Raw genomic sequence first — 15,651 nt, forward strand, 5'->3', positions numbered from 1 at the left:
TTTTTTTTTTTTAGTTTATTTACTTATTTGGGGGGGCAGAGAGAGGAGAGAGAGACAGAGAGAGAGAGAGAATCCCAAGCAGGCTCTGCACTGTCAGCACAGAGCCCAATGCAGGCCTCTAGCCCACAAACTGGCGAGATCCTGACCTGAGTGAAATCAAGAGTCAGACACTCAACTGACTAAGCCACTCAGGTGCCCCTGAACTTTTTTTTTTTTTTTTCAACGTTTTTTATTTATTTTTGGGACAGAGAGAGACAGAGCATGAACGGGGGAGGGGCAGAGAGAGAGGGAGACACAGAATCGGAAACAGGCTCCAGGCTCCGAGCCATCAGCCCAGAGCCTGACGCGGGGCTCGAACTCACGGACCGCGAGATCGTGACCTGGCTGAAGTCGGACGCTTAACCGACTGCGCCACCCAGGCGCCCCAACTTTTTTTTTTTAATGGAAAATTATGCTATTTTGATTCCCCACTTGTCTGGAAAGCGACAGGCTCTACCTGGAAGGATAGCGAGCAAGGAGGCTGTTAAACAGTAAACCTGAAGGCAGTGATGGAGAGAGAAAGTCACTGCTCTTGGTCCCTCATAGAATCCAGTACATTGAATAAACCCGGTGCAAGAAGGTTTTGGTGGAGAGAGGATTTCAGAATTCTATTGTGTCACCCCACACCTGGGAAGACCCTCTCCCCAGAGAGGGAGAGGTGGGAGTGTTGAGTGCGTCTGCTTCCGGCTGCAGAGATGTGGGGGCATCGGGAGGCCCATGATTCTCCTGGGAACGCTGGATGGTCTTGCTCTTGCCTAGAAATTTGGGGAGGGAGGTAGAGGAAGGAGAGAGAAGAATGGGAAAAAGGTAGACAGACCTGGGCTGATAACTACCAACATTCACGTGGGGAAGAGCAAGCAGATAGCGTTTCAAATCTGTGCTGGCAGGAGGAGCTGGGGCATATGGCCCCTCGCACGGGGAGGGATGCAGCTTGCGGCTCCATGGCTCTGAGTCAGACTTGAAAACGCTTCCCAATGTGTCAGTGTATGGCCTGCCTGAACCCTAAAACTATAACTGGAAAACTTTCATGGGTTTCTTGGGGACACCAATTAGATAATCCAAGCCCACGTTTCTTCCGTCCTGGCTGGATGAGCCTGCATCCTTCCCTTCTGGAACATGGAAACACAACAGAGCAGGCCACACTCACAAAGATTAAAAATGGTGAGTGGCAACCCATAGGCTAAAACCAAAATTGCCTCTAGTTTTGTATTGTATGTGGTGTATTTATATATAATTTTAATGACCATTGAAAGAATATCAAAATGACAAGTATAGTCCTCAACATTTTTTTCCACAAAGAGAGATATAATGATTTGAGATGAGGAAAACTTTGGGGAGGAGGGGTAGACTTTGGAGCACTGAAAATGGATGTGTGTTTTGTGCAGGAAGAGAGTCATTGATGTGTCTGAGTGGAGTGGACTAGTCGAGGTAGAGTGGGTCGGATGATGAAGGTACTTTGTGATTTCCACACCGGTACAGGATGCGGGGGAGCTACAGAAGAGGACCCAACCCTGAACGGAGTAAAGGGTCCAGAAAGAAGGCGCCAGACTGACCCGAGGAGAGGCAGGGGCAGGGAGGGGCCCTAAACAGGCTTCACCTTTCTCTAGATTCTAAGTAGGAATGAGCTTTTCCAACGCTATTGCAGGTGCATGGCACATATTGGAAGTAGGATGTTGTTTTTGTGCTTACTTCTGTGGCTGCGTGCGGTCTTCATGCCCAAAGTCTTACCCACGATCGTCCAGCAACAAAACGACCTGAGATTTCTCCTTTTTCCTTAGGTAGGTGGGCAGAAGTATCCAACTGAAGCTGGGTTCTATCTCTCTCTGCGAGCTACCTGGGGACTGGTGCTTTTTACTTTTCAGTTGAATGCAGTAAAGTCTTATTTTTCTAAATTAAGGAGCTTGTGCCTGGCCACATGTTAGGCTCTCTATAAGTAATTTGTTGAAGGAAGGAGACAAGGAAGGGAGGCAGAAAGGTAGGAGGAAGGCAAATCGGAAGGATGGGAAGGAGGAAGAAGGAGAAAAGGGGAGGAGAGAAAGAAGGAAGGAGGGAGGGATGGAAAGAGGGAGGGAGGGGTGGACAGAAGGACAGAAGGAGGGAGGAAATCAAGACTTGCCTCTCTGTGTGTGTGCTTCCAGAAGTGGCACAGAAGATCATGGAGAAGGTTAGCTCTGCGAGGAGCGCTCCAAGCCTTTGGGTTGTGACAGGAAAAGCAGGGAGGCTACTTCGGTACCAGATCTACAAGGTGTGTGGTGGGAGGGATTGAGCTGTTCTTATTCTGTGAGTGAGTCTGAGAAATGCTGCTGTGACTTGTGAGCTCGTGGACCCTAGGAATGTGGATCTTCCCCAAAAGCTGCCAAATCACCTGTCTCTGGGGGCACAAATACAGTCAAACCCAAGGAGCCTGTGCTTTCTTCATTTACTGCCCTGCCTTAAAGTCACTTTCTTTCATTTTATTTTATTTTACTTTATTTTATTTATTTTAGGGGGGGAGGGGCAGAGGGAGAGAGATTCTCAAGCAGGCTCCATGCTCAGCTCGGAGCCTGGCGCGGGGGTCCATCTCATAATGGTGGGAGATTGTGACTTGAGCTGAAATCAAGAGTCAGACACTTAACCAACTGAGCCACCCAGGTGCCCCTCTTTTTTTTTTTTTTTTTTTTTTTTTTTTTTTTTAGGCCACTGGAAGTCTGTTTTCTCCCATATGTGTGCTGGGCATTATTAGCCTTGTGCTCTACACTGCGTTTTATTTGAGGGGCTGGTTGTCTGTATCGTGTGATCCCCGAAGAGATTGGTCTTCTCTCATTTCCCAGATACCTTTGGTTCTGTACTGTGATTTTCAAATGTGGCTGTTCTAAGGTGGCTGGACTTGGACAGATGTAAGTAAGAGATGCCACAAATATTAAATGTGAAGAATCTAGGTGTAGAGTGCGTGTTGATCAATATTTGTGGATTTTGAAAACACTCAAATGCTTCTTCTTTACTAATGCATTTCTTTGTCATTAATGCTGTCATTATTTGTTCTTCAACCAAGACCCCAAGTCTTTGGTCTCTATGATCAAGAGAGACATTTTCTGACTTGACAAGTGTAAGCCACCACGTTTCTGAGGAGGGGCCACATAATCTGGGTGATCCCTAGAGAGTGCAGAGCCACCCTCTCTGCGTGACTGGCAGTCAGGTAGACAGTCTAAGTTGGAGCACTGGGAAACTGATAGGAAGACATGTACTCTTCTCCCCCCTTTCCTTCTTCTTCACATATTCTGAGAAAGAGAAAGTGTTTTTAAAAAAAAAATTTTTTTTTAACATTTATTTATTTCTGAGACAGAGAGAGAGCATGAACAGGGGAGGGTCAGAGAAAGAGGGAGACACAGAATCTGAAACAGGCTCCAGGCTCTGAGCTGCCAGCACAGAGCCCGACGCGGGGCTCGAACCCATGGACCGCAAGATCATGACCTGAGCTGAAGTCCGATGCTCAACTGACTGAGCCACGCAGGTGCCCCAAGAAAGTGTTTTTAGTTCAGCAGAAAATGAGAAATTGAGGAGATCCTGGAGCTGAGACAGGAATGCTCCACAAATCTGGCAATGTGGTCACTGTGTTGCCTGCCCCCTTACACCCAGGTTGGGTTGTATGGTCAGCTCTGGCCAGTGGGCTGTGACTGGGGGGGATGTGTGACACCCTCCTCACTGCAGACAATTCCACATGCTCCCTTCTCCTGCTGAGGTGACCCCGAGTCCTCATTTCAGATGGTGGTGCATTAGCTCTAAGCAGCCTGGATCCCTGAGATGCTGTGTGGAGAACAGCTAGTCTTGGAATGCTTTTTCAAAGCCCGTAGAGGGTTTTGAACGAGATCGGAAGAAACCTGTGTTTTCTTAAGCCATTGAAATTTTCTTTTTTTAATTTTTAGGGAAAATGAATTTAAGTGGATACCTTAAGTAGTATAATTTTTAGTTTAAAAACATTTACCAGCACTTTGTAATTTATAGAGCATATTTTCGTAGATATTATTTCATTGAAAGCTCACCATACTCCTAAGGTAATTTTCCTTTCTTTTGACTCTTATTTTGACTTAATTTCAGGCTTCTAGAAAAGTTGCAAGAACAGCACACAGGATTCCCGCACACCCCTCCCCCAGATTGCCCAAATATTACCATTGCACTGCACTGCTTGATTCTTCTCTCTCTCTCTCTTGACATATATACATACTTATTACTTTTTTTCTGAACTGTTTGAGAGGAAGCTGCAGATAGGATACCCCTTCATCCCTAAATACTTAGGTGTGTCCCCTAAAAAGGAAGACATTAGGGTCCTATGTTCTGCCACCTAGCTTAGCTTATTCTAGACCGATACAGACAACCTTTGTGGCACTGCTGAGCATGGAAGGTTTGATACACAAGAAGTGGAAGGCCAAACAGGGGCCAAACAGCCCTTTCGAGGAAACCGGCTTAGAATTGGGGAGATTAGAATCTTAAAGGAAACAGGTTTTTGTTTCTTCAATCGATATTTTTTGATATGATATGAAATGGTATTTAGGGAGCCAGATAAAGGTTGATGGGAAGGGAATTACCACATTCAGTCGTGTGGAGAGAAGGGCTTTCGGGAAAATCTGTTTCCTAAGCAAGGTAAACCTGGACTCCTGTTTCTGCTTTGCGCCCACGGTGGGTATTACTATCACACTCTATCGCCATGTTTTCAGTAAAACCACCTCTGTTTTGCTCCAGGCCTAAAAATGTATCCAGGCCACCGGTAAGGATGACATTGAGAAGCGTGTAGCTAATAAAAGTGTAGGGGCGTCTCTCTGGGCTCGTGGTTGAAAACAACGCTCATGGAGCTGGAGAAAGGAGTGCTGTCCAAGACATCCAGAGTCAGCAGAGGGTCAGATACCTGGGAACGCACGGCCCAGCCTCCTGTTTTGGCAGTGACACCGACTCATCAGCCCCAATTTCCAGAGATGCGTCCTTCTCACTCCTCCTTCCAAATCCACCTCCACTTGGGCTTTCAATCTGTGCCTGGTTCTGGTTTGAATGAGCCACTGATGTATTTGTAGCCATCCGGGATCTGGAGCACAGATGCAAATGGAAGTTTTCTCTGGTAAGTGTTGGGGCAATCGGATCCTTTTCTGATTTGCATTCCCAAGTCCTGCAGGTTCTCAGGAAATCACATCTTCCAGGCAGTCTGGTGGGGGTTATTTTTAATCTCAGCTATAAATGCCAGTCCATAATAGTTCTTAAAACCGAAAGAGCCTTCGTTTACAAGGCAGAGGACAGTTAGAGACAGAGTCATTAGTTTAGCAAAACTCTCGGACCAAAAAAGGGGCTGAGGAGAAGGGACTCTGGGGATAGAGAAGGCTTGGGGTTCAGGAGTGAGATGGGGGACAGGCACAAATTTGGAAGACACTAGCTTTTGGGGGACTTAAACCATAAGAATGGAGGGGCTTGTTCAGGGAGAGCATTCAAGGAGAAAGAGAAAAGAGCATGTTAGGTGTACCTGGGCATGTTAAACACACTGCTCTTCTCTCAGAGTCAGTCTTATTAGCATTCATCCCTGTTTCTGACATAAATGGTGATTTCTGAGGGTCTATCTCATCTATTCCCACCACTTCTCAATCTCTTGTCTCTTGCTGGTGCTGGGCCCTACCTGGAGATAATTTTATTCCAAATTCCAGTCCAGGGTTAGAATTAGTTTATGTGCAGATGTATGCTCTGTGAGGATATTTCAAAATCCCAGGTGAGCTCCCACATAAAGTAGGAATGAATTTTAAAATTTGCAAATCGAGTGTGTGAAGAACAACTTACATTTTAAAGGTAATTAGTTTAATATCTGCATAGCCCTCCCTTCCCCCAATCCACCTGGTGGGTGAAAACACAATTCTGGGTAAACGCACTCATTTCGTGTTACACTCAGCCCACTCAAGATTTTCTCTCCTGCTTTGAGCCTGGAGCTACTTAAAGGCGGAAGGATGGTGGTTTGGGCTGGTCTCTAAGGCAGATGTCCAGGCACCAGCTGTGTCTTTCCCATCTAGAGAGTCACTGCCCGCAACGCTCTTTCCTCTCACTGTGACAGCTGCATGCAGTGTGGCACCTTTACTTCTCGCTTAGCCTGCCCCTTCTCTCACTCACTCTCCTGGTGCTAGCAGCTCCATCTTTGTGTTCAGCTCTGTTTGTTGTACAGAATCCCACTACTCGATGGGCAGAATAGCTGTCTCCATGGTGATGCAGGCACTAGTCTTCCCAGGGAATCGGCCGCCATGTCTTTTTATCTACTTGGCAGGCAAGTCAGAGTTGGCTGGGATGGGCTAAATCCTGCCTTTCTCTTCTCTGTGTTTGTTCTTATGCTCTTATGAGAAAATTCTCAAGCTGATGAGGCCATGCACACAGCTGTGTGGATTGCAAGTGGAGAGGCCCCATACAGATGTTTTCCTTTATTTTAGTATCCTGACCACTCAGTTTATTGATGAACATCTCTCATTTCTAGTCCAGTAAATCAGCTTTTGCCAATTTAAACTTTCTGGAAATTTTCTGTGAAATCAGTAAGAAAGGGGAATTGCTGCTATCGTTTAATCAGTTTGAGGGCTTGATAAACTTTCTAAGAGGTCAGTCACATAATGAAATTAGCAGGTCTGTTAACAGATGAGAAAAACACTAGCATAAGACAAAAATAAGATAAGCCTGTCATCGAGTTAATGCTCTAGTTCAGAAACTTCCTTAGAAATTTCCTGTAGAGGAATGCCTGAGTGGCACAATTGGTTAAACATCCAACTCTTGGTTTTGGCTCAGGTTACCAACTCACAGTTCACAGCTTTGAGCCACATATCAGGCACTGAGCTGATGGCATGGAGCCTGCTTGGGATTCTGTCTCTCCTTCTCTCTGCCCCTCCCCCGTGTGTGCGTGTGTGCGTGTGTGTGTGCGTGTGTGCGTGCGCGCACACGCGTGCGCTTTCTCTCTCTCAAAATGAATAAATAACTTAAAAAATTGTAAAAAAAAAAAAGAGAAATTTTCTGTAGAAAACCAGTTTGGGGGATTTTTATGACCCCAAATTAAGTTTTGGACAATTTGAAATTGTCCATGGTAAAGCACTGTCATGAGCTTGACAATGACTGAACTGAAACAGGCTTACAGGTTCTTGTGTAATAAAAAGAAATATTGTGTATAAGGCTTCTGATTTTAAATTTTAGACCAAACAAATGTACTTGACTCCCCCTTCTTCTGAGACTCCACTGAGAAAAACAATCCCATAATAATTAAGAGAGAGGAGTGAGGGCAGACTAGAGATTTCATCCCATCTCTTGGATGTGGACCATCCATGAAAGCGTGTTGTGGATGAAGTGGCACAGAGGATGCTCAGAATATGCACAAGGTGGTCCTCTGGCAGTGTGGCGGCTGCTAAGCTTGCTTGAAAGCCTTGAGGTCCCCTGATGTGTGTTTCCTAGCTTTGGCTAGTAGGAGTGAGGCAGGGTGTAAAACCAAGTAATTGTTGTAATTCTGTCTGCCATATAGCTGCTTCAGTGATTCCTTCCAACCTTTTCTCCATCACTGCACACAGAACCATTGACAACCTCCATATCAACAATGCTTTTGTAGAGAAATTGAATGCATTTCCAAGAAGCAGGGCTTCCAGTGTGATGTTTGCACAGAGATTAAATTCTTTCTTATTATGACATTTTTAATTTCAAGGCTAATATCTGATTTTTTACCCACATACCTTAAAAAAAAAAGTCATCAGAAGCCAATCCTGACGAACTGGATGGCCCAGTTACAAAACAGAGGTCCCAATCAGCCTTTCCATTCAGAAGAATGTCCTGCTGGGGAATAATTCTTACTTATGCAAAACAGCCTTTCATTTTCCTTCATGAATTAGTAATCAAGGATTATCAGAAATAGGAGCAAAATTCACAGCCTGAAAGAGAAAGACCAAGATAAATATTCAGAATAAATGACCCCTGGAGAAATAAAGATCAAAGAAGAATACTTATAAAATTTGAACTTGTATCTTCAGAGAAGGCAGAAAAGATACTGAATTCATAAATTAAGAAAAAGATGCTATTAAAAAGAAATAGGAAACAAGAAGAAACTTTGAGATTAAAAATATTTAAAATTACATACTGTTAACATGATTTCAGTAAAATTAAGATGAGTTCAAGATAATATCTCTGAATGCTCAGCATAAATCAATGATGAAAAAGATAAGAGACACAGATATTTAATCTAGGAGGCCTAAAATCTGACCAAAAAGAATTTTAAGGATCAAATTTAGAGAAAATGAAGAGGAAGAAATTATTTTTAAAAAATAAAAGAAACTTTATGAGTGCTGATGAAGGGCATGTTTTTTTTGTTTTTGTTTTTGTTTTTGAGAGAGAGAGAGGGAGAACAAGTAGGGGAGAGAGAATCCCAAGCAGGCTCCATGCTCAATGCAACGCCCTATGCAGGGCTCGATCCCACGACCCTGGGATCATGACTTGAGCCGAATTCAAGAGTCAGATGCCCAACTGACTGAGCCAGTCAGGTGCCCCAAAGACATGGTCTTTGATTGATAAACCCTCACTTGGTCTTACACAATTTTCACCAAATGGAGCATCTGATACTAGTTGCCTAACCCATGATCATTCTTCCCTCTTCCTCAATATAAGTACCCTAATTTTGTTTAGAGTGGATTAGGGTGGAAGTGTGCACAATTACAAATTAAAAATAATTCTTTCTACAATTTTCCTTGTGGAGGTGTCATGTGACCTAGTTCTGCCTAGAATGTAGAGGTGATACTCTTAATTTCATCTCAGATCATGATCCTAGGGTCGTGGGATTGAGCCCTGCCTAGGGGCTACTGGGATTCTCTCTCTCCCCTCTCTCCCTCTCCCTCTGCCCCTCCCCAGCTCATTCTCTCTCTCTCTCTCTCTCTGTCTCTGTCTCTGTCTCTGTCTCATGTTGCCTCAGCAACATGATGTGGTAGGAAAGGAAGCTAGAAGGATCCTGAGTCATTAGTGACTTCCTGGAGCATTTTTTTCAACCTCTAGAATTCATGTTACATTTAAAAATAGCATTATATGGTCACTTTAATCAGATTTCTGTTATATGCAGTTGTAGTGCAGTCTTGGTGAATCATGAAAGATAAAAAGAAGATTTTAAAAATGTCTAAAGAAAGAATACAAAAACCTAGAAAGGAAAAAGGCACAGGTTGCTTTTATACTTCTAATTAGTAACAACAAATGTGAAAAGAATGAAATTTCTTCTAAACTTAAGGTAAATTATTTTAGACCTAAAATTGTATATTCAACCAACTATCAACTACTAATCAAGAGTGAGGGCAAAATAAAAACATTTCCCATTTCTGAAGGACTTTTCCGGGGAAGTTACTTAAGGATGTGTTCCGGTAAGTAAGTAAGGGAGGAAATAAGAAAAGGAAGAGTAAGACATGTGGTCTAGAAAATAGGTGATGGATATAACCCGGACATCCGGGTGGATGACAAACATGAATCAGGCTTAGGAGCCAATTATCAAGAAGGGAATGAGAATGAAAGGCATTGATCAAGTTGCTACTGGAAAAAAAAAAAAAGTGGATTACATCCAACTGACAGTGCCATGATTAAAATACTGAATTCCTTTGAGTAGGTGATAAGGAATATACTTCTCTCTGGGAGGCAGGGCTGGTATAACAACATAAAGGAAGGCAATTGAGCAGGATTATCATAAACCCAAACTAAATTCTTTCATGTTGCTGAGTAAATGATGGAGTGTAAAAAAAAAAATGCATTTGATTTTTATGCTGGAAACAATCTCCTTTTACCTGGGTTTATGGATTGTGTCATTGAACTTAATGAAAAGCACTTTTTGGTCTTGAGTCCAGTAATAATAGTTTTACTAAGAATATTAGAAATGCTATTTATTGATCTTCTACATTTAAAATAAATTCATAGATGAAGCACAGAAGACTGAACGATAGTTACAGAATAGCATATGACAATGTGAAAGGAGCATGTTGCTTTCAGCAGTTAGAATGTGGAAAAGGGGGTCACCTGGGTGGCTCAGTCGGTTGTGTTCAACTTTGGCTCAGGTCATGATCTCATAGTTTGAGTTCGAGCCCTGCATCGGGCTCTCTGCTGTCAGCGCAGAGCCTGTTCTGGATCCTCTTCCTCCCTCTCTTTCTCTGTCCCTCCCCGCTGTGCTCTCTCTCTCTGTGTGTCTCTCTCTCTCTCAAAAATAAATAAAAATATTTTTTAAAAAGCATGTGGAAAAGGGAGAAGTAGTAAAAAGAAGGATGGGGCACTAACATACCCTTTTATATAATGTGGAGTTGGTAGGCATGGACTATAAATAGTAGAATAAGACATTGCAACTTAAAATGATCATTCAAGGGGCTCCTGGTGGCTCAGTTGGTTGAACGCCTTAACTTCGGCTCAGGTCATGGTCTCATGGTTTCTGAGTTGAGCTCCGCATCGGGCTCTGTGCTGACAGCTCAGAGTGTGGAGCCTGCTTCAGATTCTGTTTCTCCCTCTCTCTCTGCCTGTCCCTTACTCATGCTCTCTCTCTCTCAAAAATAAATACACATTAAAATGATCATTCAAAAATTTAAAAGCAATGAGAATAAGAGCCAGAAGTAGTAATGCAATTACTACAGGGCAGCATTTGATGGCAATGTAAGTGACACTTCAGTCCTCACCATTTACAGTGATGAGTCAATAGGTGTTTACAGATGGATAATACAATGTGCGTGTCTATGTATACCTGTTTGGAGCTATGAAAGTAACCACCACAAAAACTAGAGTCAGAAATAATAGAAATGTTGCTTTGGGGAAGTGAGATTTTGGGTGAGGCAGGAGACTTACTATTCACAAAAGACCTTTTCAGCATTTGTTTACTTATTTGTTGGCCAAAGGCTGATATTACTTTGAATATGATGATGATGACAATCAACTTGAAACAACTCTAATTTCACTTCTGTAATATTTGGGTGGAGATTTAGAAATGAGTAATAGTGTTATGTTTTTGTAAGTATTGACAATCTCATTTAAAAAAAGCTATATGTGAGAATTGGAGGGAAGATGCTTTTAATAGACAGCTTTGTAGCAATCAGGCTATTTCACAAGAAAATAAATCTTACCATATTAACCAGAAAATAGTGACAAACAATGGTGACATGTGACATGTGATATATACTTCCCCAATTATCTGTTACTTGGTTTTGGGAGTTGCTCGATGAGAAATGTAACCATTTCCATCAATACTTTGTCATAGGTGATGGCTCTGATGCTTTATTTCCAGCTGCCCATGACTGTGTGTTTTGATAGTCACTCACTTAATGTCTTCAGCCTCTGAGAAGGTTTACAAAGCACATCTATGAATTTTCTTAGCATCCAGTATATTATTCAGAATCCATTTGTTAAGGTACAAGGAAGCATGCTATCATTTTGAATATCAAATACTTTTTTTTTTAAACAACAAAATCCTTGATAGGGATTAAATGACAAATAGTGATGTATGTCTAACACTCACACCTGAAATAGTCATGTTCCTTCTCTGAAGACTTTCACGGTGTCAAGTCATATTTACTTTCCGGTAGGTTTTAAGGATGGCACATGTGAGGAGTACTGGCTAGCACAGTTAAATCTTCAGCCCAGTGAGGACTCCCCCTGAGGTGTCCATGTTTACAGATTGTTCTATAGTCTGGTTATGAAATGGGGGAAGGTAGTTCACCTTTTCTTCTCTCAGGATGGTAGCCCTTTCCACTCCAGGACATGAGTAACAAGGCAACCTGAAGTCCAGAACCTATCCTGAATAGATTCAAGTGGTCTTGAATTGCATCTCTCTCTTGGATTGAAAATTTCAAAATTTCAAAGTTGTTTTTACATTTTGCTCTTTTGCTTTTATTTGTTATCTTGCAAGCCCATGGACGTGGAAGTTCAGAAAATGAGACCTTTAAAGAAGAGTCTGTCTATCTTCTTGAAAAGAAAAAGAAACAATTCCTCTATTTCAGGAGAAATTTAACCTAATTTTTTGCAGATAGGAAGAGAAAGTAGAATAAGTTTTATTTGGTGAATTTTTCAAATATTAAGTTATAGAGATTGGTGATTCAACATTAGTTGCTATCCCCAGTGTGGCTCCATTTAATAATGAATATAGCCATTTGGATGTAAAATGTTGCAACAAATAATTGGTACATATGTCAATTTTTATGTACTCAAGAATATCTATAAAATAAATATCCCCAAGTATAATTGTCAAATAAAAGTATGTACTTTCAAATGTATTACTAAACTGTACTTAAAGAAGCAGCAATTAACATTTCCATAAATTTATGAGATTGCCTTGTCCCCATGATCACACACAGTGTGTTACCAAACTTTTTGATCTTTGCTTATCTAATAGGTAAAAAATTATATCTCAAAGTAGTCTTCATTTTCTTCTTGATATAAGCCAGGCTGAGCATCTTAAACTTTTTTGTTTTAGGCTTTGGAAAACAATCACCTTAAGAAATTAAAAAGAATTATCTAAGTTCCAACACCAAAAATTCTGACTTGATTGATTTAGGGTCAGGTTTTGACATTGGTATTTCAAAAATCTCCCCCAGAGATTCTAATGTGTAGAACCGCTGCTTTTACATAGAGCAAGTGGAGGTAAAATAGGAGGCTTAGGTAAAGAATATGTCAAACATCACTAAGACTGTGCCCAAGAAGCAAAAGAGAGAAATGAAGATTAACCTTCTGTATAAAAAACCACATCAGGTGGAAGGATCGGGTCAGGTTTGGGGAAGAAAGGAGGTGGGAGGAGAAGGGTCTGGGTAAGGGGGAGGCAGAGCTGGTTGGGCTTGTTTTGTGGTATTCTGGTTCTCTTTTAGGTGAAGATGAACTTGAGGCTGAAGCTGCTTCCAAGCTCTTCTCAACCCAGGGTTGTCCTGAATCAGCAGAATGGAGTGACCAGCAGGGTAGGCAGCCATGATGAATTTGCACAAAATAATCCAGGAACTGTTGGCGTCACAGATATTGGACATATAAAGAAATAGAGCAACTGCATTGGAAATGTAGAGAATGAGAAAGTAGCTGGTAACTTTGATGGTCCCCATGTGAGCCAGTGGCATTGCTTTCCATGTGTAGGGTGTGTCTTTTGAGAGAGATGATCAGCAGGGTGGCTGCAAAGATGAACATGATCGGAGGAATGAAGATCCCCAGGTTATAGAGAAGAACCAGGTTGACCACATTGGTCTGAGTGAAGTATTTTTTCTTAGAGGAGTTGGGAGAGGGATAGAAGAATTGTTACAATACATGGTGTTGATGTCATTGGAGAAGAGCACACTGTAGCCTAAGGAAATAAACATTGATAGCCACAGAGCCAGGGCATCCATCCCGGAAATTCTCTACTTCAGCTTGAGGAAAAGGGGGTGGGAGAAATCAGCGATCTTCACGAAGTAGAAGCTGAGCCAGGCAGCAAACCAGAGGCTACAATGATTTAAGAACATGAAAGTTACTTTGAATGTACCATATATAACATCTTCATTATAAAAATGTGGGGATGTTGAGCTGAAGGTAATTTTTATCATCATGAAGCTTTGGAGAGGTATTCTGGATACACTCAAGAAAAACAGGATCCTGCTTATTGGAAATTGCCTTATTTTTAATCCATTCAGCTGTATTTATAGCCATGATGAACCCATTTGCAACGATACCAATGATGCATTCAGTGCCTATAATTGTTAAAATTGAGAGGATGTGAAATGGTGATCTGCAGGATTGCAGGTTTTTGTCATCCTGAGTTGTTACCCCTGTTTGGTGTCTGGAGGAAAATGTCTCTCTAGCGTTTGATAGGCAGATCCTCAGTAGCTCCCACTATTCATGTCATAGGAGGAAGCCTTTGATGCATCATTTCCAAATTCATTCCATTTGTTTATCTCAGAATTCTTAGCTCTAAATCTGGAGATGCAAATGATGGAAGGATTTGCTTTCTAATCCTCTTCCATGTCCATTTGGACTTGTTGGTTTTAGTTCAATTATGGGGCCCAGGAAGGACTAGAGTCAAGCCCGATGCAGGGCTTGAACCCATGAACCGTGAGATCATGACCTGAGCTGAAGTCAGACGCTCAACTGACTGAGCCACCCAGGTGCCCCAATCTTTTGTATATTTTTAAAATTTTTTAAATTTTATTTAAATCCAGGTTAGTTAACATACAGTGGAATAATGATGTTACAAGTAGAATTTAGTGATTCTCATCACTTACATATAACACCCAGTGCTCATCCCAACAAGTGCCCTTCTTAATGCCCATCATCCATTTAGCCCATCCTCCACTCAATATCCTTCCAGCAATTCTTAGTTTGTTCTCTGCATTTAAGAGTCTCTTACAGTTTGTCTCCCTCTCTTTTTTTAATCTTATTTTTCCTTCTCTTTCTCTATGTTCATCTGTTTTGTTTATTAAAGTCCACATATGAGTAAAATCATATGACATTTGTCTTTCTCTGGCTGACTTATTTCACTTGAGTACATGCTCCTTTTAAAACCACTAATGTGGTATTGAGAACCATGGCCTTTACTAATGCCAGTTAAGTAGAACATCTGCCTGCCAAGTCACCATTTAACTTAGTTTCACTTGTGACCTCAGGGAACTGATTGGAAATAATAATAATAAATTCAAAGTCAATATAATATATAAATCAATGTATGCTATGTATAGCGTGTGTGTGTGTGTGTGTGTGTGTGTGCGTGCGTATGCTAGACACTGTTCAAATACTTTATATATATCATCAAATTTAAGCCACACAGCAATTCAGCGAAGAATGTATTTTATTATCTACACTTTGCAGATGAGGAAACTGAGGCTAAATAACTTGTCCCAAGTCACACATCTAGAAAGAGACAGTGTTGGGATTCTACCTCAGGTCACCTGGTTCCAGAGACCATCTTCTTACCACTCTTTATATTTCCTACACCCATGTGTGGATCCTTTTGTGTGCGCCAAAGACCAAAGTCAGGGTTGACTTGACTGTAACATTTTTTTCCTGGTAGTCTTTTATGATGCCTTCACTATTTAAGGGAAGAATAATTGAGTTAAAAAAAAAAAGTGTAATCCAGCTTTCTACCTGTGAGACTTTCTTTACTACTCACACAGAACACTTCACTTCTGACACTTCTGGTCATCGAACGTGTGTGTGGTTTTGTTTTGTTTTGTTTTGTTTTGCCCACACCAGGCCATTCTGTGATAGTAGCTGGGTGTCCTACAATTTACCTCAATTCAGACACTAACTGCCTGTTTATTATTATTTATTAATAACAGTTTATTATAAAAGGATATGCTAAAGGCTACGGATGATTCTTCAGGTGGAAGAGACACAGAAGGCAGAGTATGTCCACGCCCTCCCCAGGGGCCCCACTCTCCAAACACCTCACATGTTCACCAGCCTAGAAGCTCTCTGAACCCAGTCCTGTGCGATTTTTATGGAGGCTTCATCACATAGGCGGGATTGAGTAAATCACTGGCCATTAGTGATAGTGTCAACTATCACCCGCCCCCGCCCAGCACCCCCGTCTAGAAATCAGGGGGTGGGACTGAAAGTTCCAAACCTCTAATCACATGATTGGCTCTCCTGGCAGCCCGCCCCCAGCTTATGTGCCATCGATTGGAAAGCCACATCATTAAC

The 15,651-nt window shown here is 41.9% G+C and overlaps 1 pseudogene; it reads right to left on the bottom strand.

The window, feature by feature from the left end:
• Positions 1-11,345: 11,345 nt before the first annotated feature.
• On the bottom strand, positions 11,346-14,947 carry LOC131508463 (taste receptor type 2 member 39-like; annotated as a pseudogene).
• Between the last annotated feature and the right edge of the window lie 704 nt (positions 14,948-15,651).

The sequence above is a fragment of the Neofelis nebulosa genome, chromosome 4, assembly GCF_028018385.1.
Source record: "Neofelis nebulosa isolate mNeoNeb1 chromosome 4, mNeoNeb1.pri, whole genome shotgun sequence".
NCBI classification, from domain to species: domain Eukaryota; kingdom Metazoa; phylum Chordata; class Mammalia; order Carnivora; family Felidae; genus Neofelis; species Neofelis nebulosa.